At 46.7% G+C, this 12,006-nt stretch overlaps 1 pseudogene; it reads left to right on the top strand.

Annotated features, from left to right (window-relative positions):
• Nucleotides 1-863: 863 nt before the first annotated feature.
• On the top strand, nucleotides 864-5,524 carry LOC115502125 (annotated as a pseudogene).
• The last annotated feature ends 6,482 nt before the right edge of the window (nucleotides 5,525-12,006 follow it).

Raw genomic sequence — 12,006 nt, 5'->3', positions numbered from 1 at the left:
AGCCTGGACAGAAGCCATCCCACACAGGGAGCCTAAACTGGGCAGCCAGGGAGAATTATTCCCTGGTGTTTCCTCTCGCCCACTTTCTACCCAGCCTGCTGTCCGCCCATGCTCCTTTGTAGGCGTAACTTCCTCTGGGTCTGCTCTGGGTTGATCGCACTCAAGGAATCTGTTGCTCCCGCCAATAAACTCGAGCAATATTTTTTATTTGGTGGATCATTTGGCATCGACTTTTTAATTTGAGAATCACATAAGAGATGATAACAATTAACGGCATTTCTCTAGTGCTTTAGAATTTGCAAAGTGGTCTCACCAATAGGATCCCAGTCGACCCACACCCGAAACACGAGGAGCCTGAAGCTTGGAGGGAAGAGTCATGGCCCGCATGAAAGTGGAATCCAGAGTTAGAACTCAAATCTTGAGGCTTTTCTGTAACAAAAGTTACACGTTTCCATGGAAGAGGTTCTGTAGGAGAGAGAAGGTTTGGGAACGATGTTGGGGGATCAGCAAGGTGTGTGAAAAGAGGGGTGAGGGGGTCTGTAGAAAAGGGGGAATCTTATAAGTTAGTAGACATTTTATGGGAGAGAGAATGAAAAAGTAAGTCCAGAGGGAGGTAATATCAAGACATATCTATGAAATGATGGGAGGGAGCGATGAGATTGAAATTGTAAAAGAGAGAGTTAAGACAAAGTCCTCAGAGACTCATCTATACTGATAAGGAAGGGAGGCCAGGAGTGCTCACTGCCCAGAAAAGAACATAGCGTTTGGAAGCAGGTGAGCTAGACCTCAGACCAATTCCACCTATGAACTAAGCGCCATCGGGCAACTCTCTTAATTTATCACTTAGTCTCTTGGACTATAAAATGGACATAATTCTGAAGGTGAGTGGGAAGATCAAGCTCTGTAACATCCTTTAAAATACGTTGTGGGCGGGGCACCTGGGTGGCTCAGTGGGTTAAGCATCTGACTTCAGCTCAGGTCACAAGCCCCGAGTCAGGCTCTGTGCTGACGGCTCAGAGCCTGGAGCCTGCTTCACATTCTGTGTCTCCCCCTCTCTCTGCCCCTCCCCTGCACACACACTCTCTCTCTCAAAAATAAATAAAATTGGGGCACCTGGGTGGCTCAGTCGGTTGAGCGTCTGACTTCGGCTCAGGTCACGATCTCACAGTTCATGAGTTGGAGCTGCGTGTCGGGCTCTGGACCGATAGCTCAGAGCCTGGGGCCCACTTTAGATTCTGTGTCTCCTTCTCTCTCTGCCCCTCCCCCACTCACAGTCTGTTTCTCTCTCTCTCTCAAAATAAATATTTACAAGTTTTTAAAGAAATAATAAATAAATAAAATTAGAAATAAAATACTTTGTGGGCAATTAAACATGTGTGTCATGATTCTAGTAATGTCCCTGAAAATTCACCTAATTCATTTCCAACTCATTCACTGAAACATCTCCACATTTTTAAAAAAAATTTTTTAACGTTTATTTTTGGGACAGAGAGAGACAGAGCATGAGCGGGGGAGGGGCAGAGAGAGAGGGAGACACAGAATCGGAAGCAGGCTCCAGGCTCTGAGCCGTCAGCCCAGAGCCCGACGCGGGGCTCGAACTCACGGACCGCGAGATCGTGACCTGAGCCGAAGTCAGACGCTGAACCGACCGAACCACCCAGGCACCCCCAGGCAGTGGATTTTAAATGTGGAGATGTTTTGGGGCACCTGGGAGGCTCAGTAGGTTCAGCGTCTGACTTCGGCTCAGGTCACGATCTCGCGGTCCGTGAGTTCGAGCCCCGCGTCGGGCTCTGGGCTGACGGCTCAGAGCCTGGAGCCTGCTTCCGATTCTGTCTCCCTCTCTCTCTGCCCCTCCCCCGCTCATGCTCTGTCTCTCTCTCTCTCTCTCTCTCTCTGTCAAAAATAAATAAACATTAAAAAAAATTTAAAATAAAAAAAAAATAAAATCCACTGCCTGGATATCGTTGTGGGTTCTACCATGTCGCTCCGATTACACTCAAGCCATCTTCCTCAGAAGCCCTTGCCCTGCATGCTTCTGGGTTACCGTTGGCCAGGAAAGCACTTTTATGAGATTTGGTTGGTGAAAGTGAAGCAGTTGTATAAGGTCTACTTTTATTTTTTTTTTTCTTAATGTTTATTTATTTATTTTGAGAGAGACCGGGGGGGGGGGGCAGAGAGAGAGGGAGAGAGAGAGCATCCCAAGCAGGCTCCACACCATTAGCGCAGAGCCCAACGTGGGGCTCGATCTCGTGAACCGTGAGATCACGGAAGGCCCAGTTCTCACAAGCAACCCCTTACCCCAGAATCCCCGGAGAAGTTCTGCTTCCCTGGCTGAATGCAGACGGGTAGACAGCGATGGTGCTGCGAGCGGTTCCAGGGAACAGAAACTCGAGGATAGGAATCTGGACCGGGTTCTCTGGCCAGACTCAACCGGATTCATGACCCCGTTTCTGACGGTAAAGGAGACGCCGGTTGTCTGCGGCGTGCAACAGTAGCAAAATGGTGACAACGACCGCCTGTCGTGGTGGAAGGAAGTGTCGTGGTGTAATGCCTGAATTAAGCATTGCTTGGCAAGGCATCCATTTCAAAAGCCGTCTGCTCCAGATCAGCACAACCAGAGAAGGCAGTAGGCACCCCCACGCCCACGAAGTTTTCCTCTCAGAAAACCCTGGACGACCATGAAAACGGACACGCCTTGAGTGGCCCTGCCTTCGGTCTCCCGTGCCCTGAATCCCACTCTTAGGCTTCAAATTAGTCAATATAGAGTGACCTCATGAGCCCCCAGGAACCCCCCCTCTCAGACGCTAATGAAGGCAGAGCCCCAGGTCTGCGTTCTGTCTGCCTGTGACCTCACTCGGTGGCCCCGGCATGCCAGGACTTGGGAGTAATTAGCCTTGTTCGTCAAAGTTCCCTGGTGGTTTTCACTGACGCACATCCTGCAGTCGTGACAGGAGCCACGAGATCCAGTCCAGTCACAACACGGGCCCTGCTGGGGGGAACGTCTGTGATATGGGTCTGGCGAGTGCCTCAGGTATTCCCAGCTGGGAATATCACCTTCGAAATCAAGAGTCGGATGCTTGGGGCGCCTGGGTGGTTCAGTCGGTCAGGCGTCCAACTTCAGCTCAGGTCACGATCTCAAGATTCTTGGGTTGGAGCCTCGAGTCAGGCTCTGTGCTGACAGCTCAGAGCCCGGAGCCTGCTTTGGATTCTGTGTCTCCCTCTCTCTCTGCCCCTCCCCGACTCGTGCTCTGTCTCTCTCTTTCTCTCTCTCTCTCTCAAAAATAAACAAACATTAAAAAAAAAGCAATTAAAAAAAGAGATGTTTAACCGACTGAGCCACCCAGGTGCCCCCGGTTGGTTGCGTTTCAGTGCAGAAAGAAAATGAGCTCAGGGCTTTAAATTCTCAGCTCAAAGTCAAGGTAAGGGATAGAAAGCCATTAATGACCATCCTAAGAGAAATCCTTATCTCCCTTAGCTCCCGAGTTGAGATTTCTGAAAACTAAACCCACAGTCTAATCCTTTGGATGGCTGAATTGCAATACAAATCGAATCCCCAGCTTTGCATGTGTCACGTTAAGGGAAAGGCGTCTCAGAAGTTATAAGAAAACAGCTAGTTGACTCAGGGGATATGCATGTGCTGTGGCTGAGTTGTATGGGAGGGAAGAGTAAGATACAGAATATTGGTGAATAGCTTGGTGGCTCCATTTAATCCTCGGTAGCTGGAACCCAGAAGAGCAGTCCTGGTGATGGTGGGATGGCTTGGCTGAGCTTCTGGAGAGGACAGCAAGAAGCCACACGATGCTTGTATATCACTTGGGGTTTTCAAGTCTGGGGCACCTGTCATACGTGTAGAGTCAGAACTGATGCGGCTGTCATTTGAGGGAGTTGTGGTCGAGAACACTTGTAAAGGACGGATCCGTATTTTGAAAGGACCAACATCAGAAACACTCCTCGCCTAAAACAGACAACTGGATTACTAGTCACTTGATGGCTTTATATACATTTTCTTCTTAAAGCTCACCTGTAGGCTGTTTGTGGGAGAGGCTTGCAGAGGCTGAGATAAGCCAACAACCAGCTGAGCCAGGAATCCAACTGGTGCCTGAGTTCAGACACCTCGATATTAAAAAAAAAAAAAATGTTTTTTTAATGTTTACTTTTGAGGCAGAGAATGAATGAGGGAGGGGCCGAGAGAGAGGGAGACACAGAATCCAAAGCAGGCTCCGGGCTCTGAGCTGTCAGCACAGAGCCCGACGCGGGGCTCGAACCCACGAACTGCGAGATCATGACCCGAGCTGAAGTTGGTCCCCCAACTAACTGAGGCACCCAGGTGCCCCGAGAACGGTTTTAAAATAGAGGAACAATTCAGATAGTCTTGGACATAAAACACAGGCGGCTCCCGTGGAAGAAAATGTAACTCAGAAACTCAATCACCTGCAGATCTGTGCTGATGAGTTCTCTGGCCCCTCAGCCAGCTCCCGAACACTCGAGGTCGGTTGTGGCGTGAGAGACACAGTCTTTCTGATTTTACAGACTAACCGGGATCCAGGACTCTGTTTACTGCTGTGATTTTTTCTTCCACAGCTGTAGAACTGGCTCAGACAAATTTAGCACAGGATCCTTGCCGGTGTTTTCCCTTGTTCACAATCCATGTGATGAAGATCAGAGTTAGTTACCCGGCGCCCACGGCTAGTCTCGAGATTGTCACCCTCAAGACAAGATGCAGGAGGCGCTCAACAGGCTGAGCAGGCTTCTGGAGCCCAGAGGGATGATGCCTCTTCGAGATTATGGCCGCTATGACACGGCTTAGCTTGGGTTTAAAAAAGGTCAGTGTCGGGGCACCTGGGTGGTTAAGCGGCCTGCTTCGGCTCAGGTCATGATCTCACAGCTCGTGAGTTCAAGCCCCGCGTCGGGCTCTGTGCTGACAGCTCAGAGCCTGGAGCCTGCTTCGGCTTCTTTGTCTCCCTCTCTCTGTCCCTCCCCTTGCTCACACTCTGTCTCTCTCTCTCAAAAGTAAACATTAAAAATAAACAAATAAATAAACATTAAAAAGAAACGATCAGGGGCGCCTGGGTGGCGCAGTCGGTTAAGCGTCCGACTTCAGCCAGGTCACGATCTCGCGGTCCGTGAGTTCGAGCCCCGCGTCGGGCTCTGGGCTGATGGCTCAGAGCCTGGAGCCTGTTTCAGATGCTGTGTCTCCCTCTCTCTCTGCCCCTCCCCCGTTCATGCTCTGTCTCTCTCTGTCCCAAAAATAAATAAACGTTGAAAAAAAAATTTTAAAAATAAATAAATAAATAAAAAGAAACGATCAGTGTCTGTCTGAAATTTCCATGTGACAGGCAATGGTACTAGAGTTTAGTTCTTCACACAAGGTGAACTGGATACACTTTTCACTGCTGCTGGACCGGAGAAGGTCCAGAACATGGTGGATTGCCGATTATAAGCGACCCGACAGAAAGAGCCAACAATGTACTGAGTTTGGATTCGGTGCAAGCATCACAAGCCTCTTCTGTCCAGCGCTGGCTGAGAGGCACCTGTTCCTGACACGGGAGCTTACTGGAGCTTTCCGAAAAGAACACTCACAAATGCTGTCTTGATGGTGGGAAGTTTAAGGATTCAGACTTGAGCCTTGGATCTAGGAAAAATTGCCTTTTATTGTGCTTCATATTTGTGAAGCCCTTTAACATATCCTTTCCTCAAGTTTTTTACTTTTTTAAATGTTTTATTTATTTTTGAGAAAGAGAGAGACAGAGAGGGACCAAGCGTGAGTGGGGAGGGGCAGAGAGAGAGGGAGACACAGAATCCGAAGCAAGCTCCAGGCTCCGCTGAGCTGTCAGCACAGAGCCTGACGCGAGGCTCAAATTCACGAACCACGAGATCACGACCTGAGCCGAAGTTGGACGCTTAACCGACTAAGCCACCCAGGCGCCCCACTTCAAGTTTTTTCTTACTTCAAGATCTCCAAGAACTTCTCTTGCCATCCTGTAATTTACCATAACTGAAATGTTCCTGGGAATCATGAATGTGCAAGGCATGAAGAATTTATTTCCAGGTGAAGGTATTATGCATGATAAAGTGTCATTTGTGAGTTGCATTGAGATATTTCAGAGTTCAAGTACTTGCACTAGACAGTTGATACATACAAAGGTGAATAAAGGTGTTGTTCAGCGAGAAAGCACATCAGGAAGAATCATCTTTCTCTGGATACTTTCCCGACTCAAAAGTAGTGCTTTAAAGAGCATAAAACATGTCTTGGTTACACATTTATTTGGTCATGGCCTCCACTTAACCTTAGTGCTATAGAATTTTAAGCACTCTTCCCCCTCTAGGTAACCCCTCCCTAAAGAATGTAAAGGATCTTCCCTTTTAGCAAAATTGCCTTATTTTTTTTTAGTGTGCCCTTAAATGTTTGACACAAAAGAAACCAGAAGAACTTTATTTTAGCCACATGACGGCACAACTGAATGTGAGCATCATCAGTATTACTTCATGTTGTTTTTTTTTTCAGTTACCACTGTCACATGTTTCCCTCTTGGTGGTCCATGAGTTATACAATGTATTCTTAATTTTACCAAATAAAGAATTTTCTTTCTTTTTTTTTAAGTTTATTTATTTTGAGACAGAGTGTGTGTGTGTGTGTGTGTGTGTGTGTGCAGGGGAGGGGCAGAGAAAGAAGGAGAGAGAGAGCATCCCAAACAGGCTCCACACTGCCAGCACTGAGCCCGATGCGGGGCTCAAACCCACGAACTGTGAGATCATGACCTGAGCTGAAACCAAAAGTCAGACGCATAACTGACTGAGCCACCCAGGTGCCCCCCAAATAAAGAATTTTCAATTCTTCTTACGTTTTGGATTTTCAACTAAAAGAATGTGGTATTTATTTAAAAAAAATTGTTTTTAGAGAAAGAAAGAGAGCATGTACAAACAGGGGAGGGGCAGAAGGAGAAGGAGAGAGAATCTTAAGCAGGCTCCAATAACAGCACAGAGCTCGGCTCAGGGCTTGATCCCACGACTGTGAGATCACGACCTCAGTCAAAATCAAGTCAGACTCTTAACCAACTGAGCCACCCAGGCACCCTGAAGATGTGGTACTTATATACAAGAATGAAATCTTGCCATTTGCAACAACATGATGGATCTAGGGAGTATAATGTTAAGCAAAGTAAGTCAGTTAGAGAAAGAGAAATACCATATGATTTCATTCATATGTGGAATCGTTTTTAACGTTTATTTATTTTGAGAGAGAGAGAGGGCAATCAGGTGAGGGGCAGAGAGAGAGGGAGAGAGAGAATCCCAAGCAGGCTCCAGGCTGTCAGTGCAGAGCCCTATGTAGGGCTTAATCCCATGAGCTGTGAGGACATAACCTGAGATGAAACCGAAAGTCGGATGCTTACCTGACTGAGACATCCAGGACCACTCCTCGTACGTGGATTTTGAGGAACAAAACAAATGAACAAAGATAAAAAAGAGACAAACCAAGAAATAGACTCTCTACTATAGACAACAAACTGATGATTCCCAAAGGGAAGGCGGGTGGGGGGATGGGTGAAACAGGTGATGGGGATTAAGGAGAGCACTTATCTTTTTTTTTTTTTTAATTTCTTTTTAACGTTTATTTATTTTTGAGACAGAGAGAAACAGAGCATGAACAGGGGAGGGTCAGAGAGAGAGGGAGACACACAGAATCTGAAACAGGCTCCAGGCTCTGAGCTGTCAGCACAGAGCCAGACACGGGGCTTGAACTCACGGACCGCGAGATCATGACCTGAGTGGAAATCAAGAGTTGGACGCTCAACCGAGTGAGCCCCCCGGGTGCCCCCTTTGTTCCTGGATCTTTAATTAGATGGAATCTCTGCCAGTCTTCCAAAAGTCATCCCTCTCCCCAACCAGAAAATAAAAAAATGGATGTTCTTTGGATTTTCTTCTAATACTTGAATGCTTTATTTCTTTGAATTACATATTCATATATAATGCAAGTCCATTCTTTTTAAATTACCATAGCTTCCTAATTTATATGCTAGGAACAGTAAGCACCTCTTCATTACTTTATTATTATTGTTGTTATTATTTTAATTCCAGTGTAGTTCACATATAGTGTTATATTAGTTTCAGGTGTCCAATATAGTGATTCAACAATTCTGGGCATTACTTAGCGCTCATCAAGATAAGTGCTCTCCTGGGGCGCCTGGGTTGCCCAGTTGGTTGGGCGTCCCACTTTGGCTCAGGTCATGATCTCGCGGTTCTCAGGTTCGAGCCCCACATCAGGCTGTGCGCTCACAGTGAGGAGCCTGTTTGGGATTCTCTCTCCCTCTCTCACCCCCTCCCCCAGTCACGCCGTCTCTCTCTGTCTCTCTCAAAATAAATATATAAACTTAAAAAAATAAAATATATTTAAAAAATTAAAGATCCAGGAACAAAGAAGAACGTATGTAGGAGAGGAAAGTTTTTCCAAAAACCTATTTTCTAGATTGAACAATGATCCAAATTCTCAGCTTGAAAGCATCTGCTGACTCCTGGCTGGCTCAGTAGGAAGAGTGTGCGACTCTTGATCTCAGGGGTCATGAGTTCGAGCCCCACACTGGGCGTAGAGACTACTAAAAAAATGAATAAGTAAAACTTAAAAAAAAAAAGAAACAGAAAGGATCTGCTGAACTCAAATACTAAAGAAACACATGACTCCTCTGGAGGAAGGCGCCTTCACCATAGATCCCAGAGAGTTCCCATAAATATTTTAAAAGTAGGATGAGGGTATGCCATCAAAACAACCAAGTCGACTTGCACTTCCCACGGTGGTTGACCGGGTCACTTCAGATCAACCTTTCCACAGAAGAACACTCGGAAAGCTGGACAAAATATGAAAAGTTGAAGGCAGTTCAGAGGGTCACCGAGGCGGTGCAAATCTCAATTATACTGAGAAGCCAGCGTGCCTACCGTACGATTCCGTCTATTTACAATTTTCGTAAATGCAAACGACCAATCTGGACAAAATCCCTGCTAACTCGTTCTGACCAAACTGGTCAGGCTTCTCTCCTCTCCACAGGCCCTTGAACTTCAGCCCACCCTTGAGCTGAAGCAAGCATTAGAAAGCAGGACAACCTCAACGGCACCTCCCGAGGATCGAGGCTCGGCTGACGGCGGAGAAAGACATTTCCTGTTCGGGTGCTTGACGACACCACTTGCTTACCTCCCTACCCCACGCCTGGCTCTTTCCAGCCTCGTCTGTGCCTCCCTGTAAAAGAAATGCCATTTCCCCACAGCCTCCTCAGGTGCTTACAGATCTGATGGTCCGTCCAGACTTCTGGATAGTCTTTCTCTAGGCAAGTTTGGATTTTTTTTTTCTTTTTCTTTTGACAGTATTCTGGTGCCGTGACACGGAGGGAGTGCTGGCTCAGGTCCTTCTACTGTCACCCAGGTGTTCATGTCAGCCTCTCGTACCCCTTGTGTCCTTTCCACATTGGGGAGATCTGGCTCCACACCGTCAATCACAACCCCTGATCCAGTGCTCCAGACATGTGCCGTTGTAGCACAAGGAAGGAGTTACTTTGATCCTCTTTGAATGAAAACTTTTTTCTTTGGCTCTTGAGTGGGCATCCGATCTGCCGGTCGAACAGGAATCTTGCAAGTTTTGGGACGGGTGAGAATCTTCCCAGCTCTTGGGGGAAACCTCTTTTGTTTATTCGAATACATGTCTAATCCCATGGGAAATTCTCACTCCCCTGGATCCCCCCTTTCCTCCTCTGTTCTTGATTACACGCTCTGCCTCGATAGCACTAATTCAGTCCGACATTCCAGAAAAAGGGAAAATTTCACTAAGGATAATTTGGAACTACAATCATCTCTCTGGAGTTCTTGGGGTCTCCCCAAATTGGTTTATCTCCAGGGGACCTTGAATCCTCAGGATCCCAAATCCCCTCTAGAAAATGGTCCTCGGGGGCGCCTGTGTGGCTCAGTTGGTTAAGTGTCCAACTCTTGATTTTGGCTCAGGTCATGATCTTATGGTTCATGAGTTCAAGCCCCACGTCGGGCCCTGCACTGATAGCATGGAGCCTGCTTGGGATTCTGTTTCTTTCTGTCTCTCTCCCTCTCTCTCAAAAATAAATAAACGTTTTTTAAAAGTGGTCTGCTAGTTTCTCCTAATATGAAATTGAAAAATGGCCGTTTTACGAGCACCTGGGTGGCTCCGTTGATCAAGCGTCCAACTTCGGCTCAGGTCATGATCTCGCGGTTTGTGGATTTGAGCCCCGCATCGGGCTCCGTGCTGACAGCTCAGAGCCTGGAGCCTTCTTCGGATTCTGTGTCCTACCCTGCTCACACTCTCTCTCTCCCTCTCTCCAAAATAAACATTAAAAATTTTTAAAAAGAAAAGAAAAATGGCCTTTTTAGTACAACCCTCATCAGGTCATTCAACAGTCTCTTCGTACCTTACCTGAGGCCATGTAACCTCTCAGAGTTCACCTCCCCTCTGTAATTGTTACTCCCAATGACTTCCCTTTAAGGAATCTGTTCCTGTCTTTCCCCAGACACCCTTGAATACACGGGGTGAGATGATCACCTCAGTCAATGGGCACACTGCCACCTTTCTGGTGGGGTCACATACTCCACCCTCAACACCTCAGATGGCCCTACTATAATTCCTCAGGGTGCACAACTCACCTCTGTAGTGAGGTTAGATAATCCCTCACATGATTAGATAATCAGTCACATGATCCATCCCTTTAAAAAATAAACAAATAAACAAACAAAAATATCCTTTCTTTGTCTCTTGGACCCCATGATGCCCAACAAAGCTTTTCTCTTAAGCCCCCCCCAACCTCTCTTAAGCCACGAGGCAGAGACTTGATTTCTCATTGTAATGTTAATATTTAACGTTCATCCAAGGGACTCACCTTTGAAGTTCCAGACTCCAACCTCATGCACTGTGCCCTCTGACAGCTTTGATAGATTACCAAGGTTTTCTTGACCCCTCAGAGCTCCCCAAGCCCTTGATAAGGGCTGCATGCAGGGACACGCTCATTCACCGTCCTGACTCACTTTCGCTCATTCACATTCCTGACTCACTTTCGCCTAAAGGAATGGCAGGTGTAGGACGCCGCTGAGAGGTAGAGCCTTTAAAGGTGGATGTAGACCTCGCTATGTCTCTCTCTAAATTAACTCGATACGATACCTTAAAAATGAGGTAATTTATGGTCTCGGACCTATTACTCATATATTACTTGACAAAGGGCTTCTGGTCCCCTGCAGCACATCTATCCTACCCATAAAGAAACCTAACGGAAGGGGTTGCCAGTTTGTCCAAGAACTGTGAGCCATAAATAAAATTGTAAAATGCATATTGTTTTTTCCCCAATCGCAACACTATCTTTGCTCCTATACCCTCTGACACTACTTATTTCGTCATTGTTGATACGCTCTGCTTTCTTCAGCAGAACCCTTTATCTAACTCCCAAATACCTCTTCACCTCGCATGGGAAAACCAACAGCACACCTGGATCGTCGTGCTCCAGGGATGTTCCAAAGTCCCTGCTTATTTTTGCCTGAATATTAAGTGTAAATCCAAAGAATCTAGGCTTCTTCTATAATTCAAGCCTCAGTCAATATCCGGATGAGCTTCTTTGTTTTACTAGGTTCGGTAACTCACAGACACTTGATACTTATTAGAAGCTCCGGCTTGTGTTAACCTTAAAAATAAAACTGTTAATTATTTTACCAGAAAAACCGATTTATTCGGGAGCAGTAGAGAATTACAATTCAAGCCACGCAAGCTACAGCAAAACCACAAACAAGTCCAAAGCACAAAGGAGAAGATGGCTCTTTCATAGAGAAAAGGGGGGGGTGGGGGACTTGGGAGGAGCTGTTGTAAACAAAAAGTCCATTGGAGTAAACCGGCAGTCGGAAGTGTAGTGGCTTTTCATTGGTTGAGTTGTGTGTGACAGTCTCTCATTGGCTAGGCTGTTGCTGGGCTGGGAGAAAATCTTTCTTCCCCGGCTGGGATTGTAAAGCAGGCTTGTT

Source organism: Lynx canadensis, chromosome E2 (genome assembly GCF_007474595.2).
Source record: "Lynx canadensis isolate LIC74 chromosome E2, mLynCan4.pri.v2, whole genome shotgun sequence".
Lineage (NCBI taxonomy): Eukaryota > Metazoa > Chordata > Mammalia > Carnivora > Felidae > Lynx > Lynx canadensis.
Note: the sequence above shows the minus strand (reverse complement) of the source record. Positions and strands in the feature narration are given on the sequence as shown.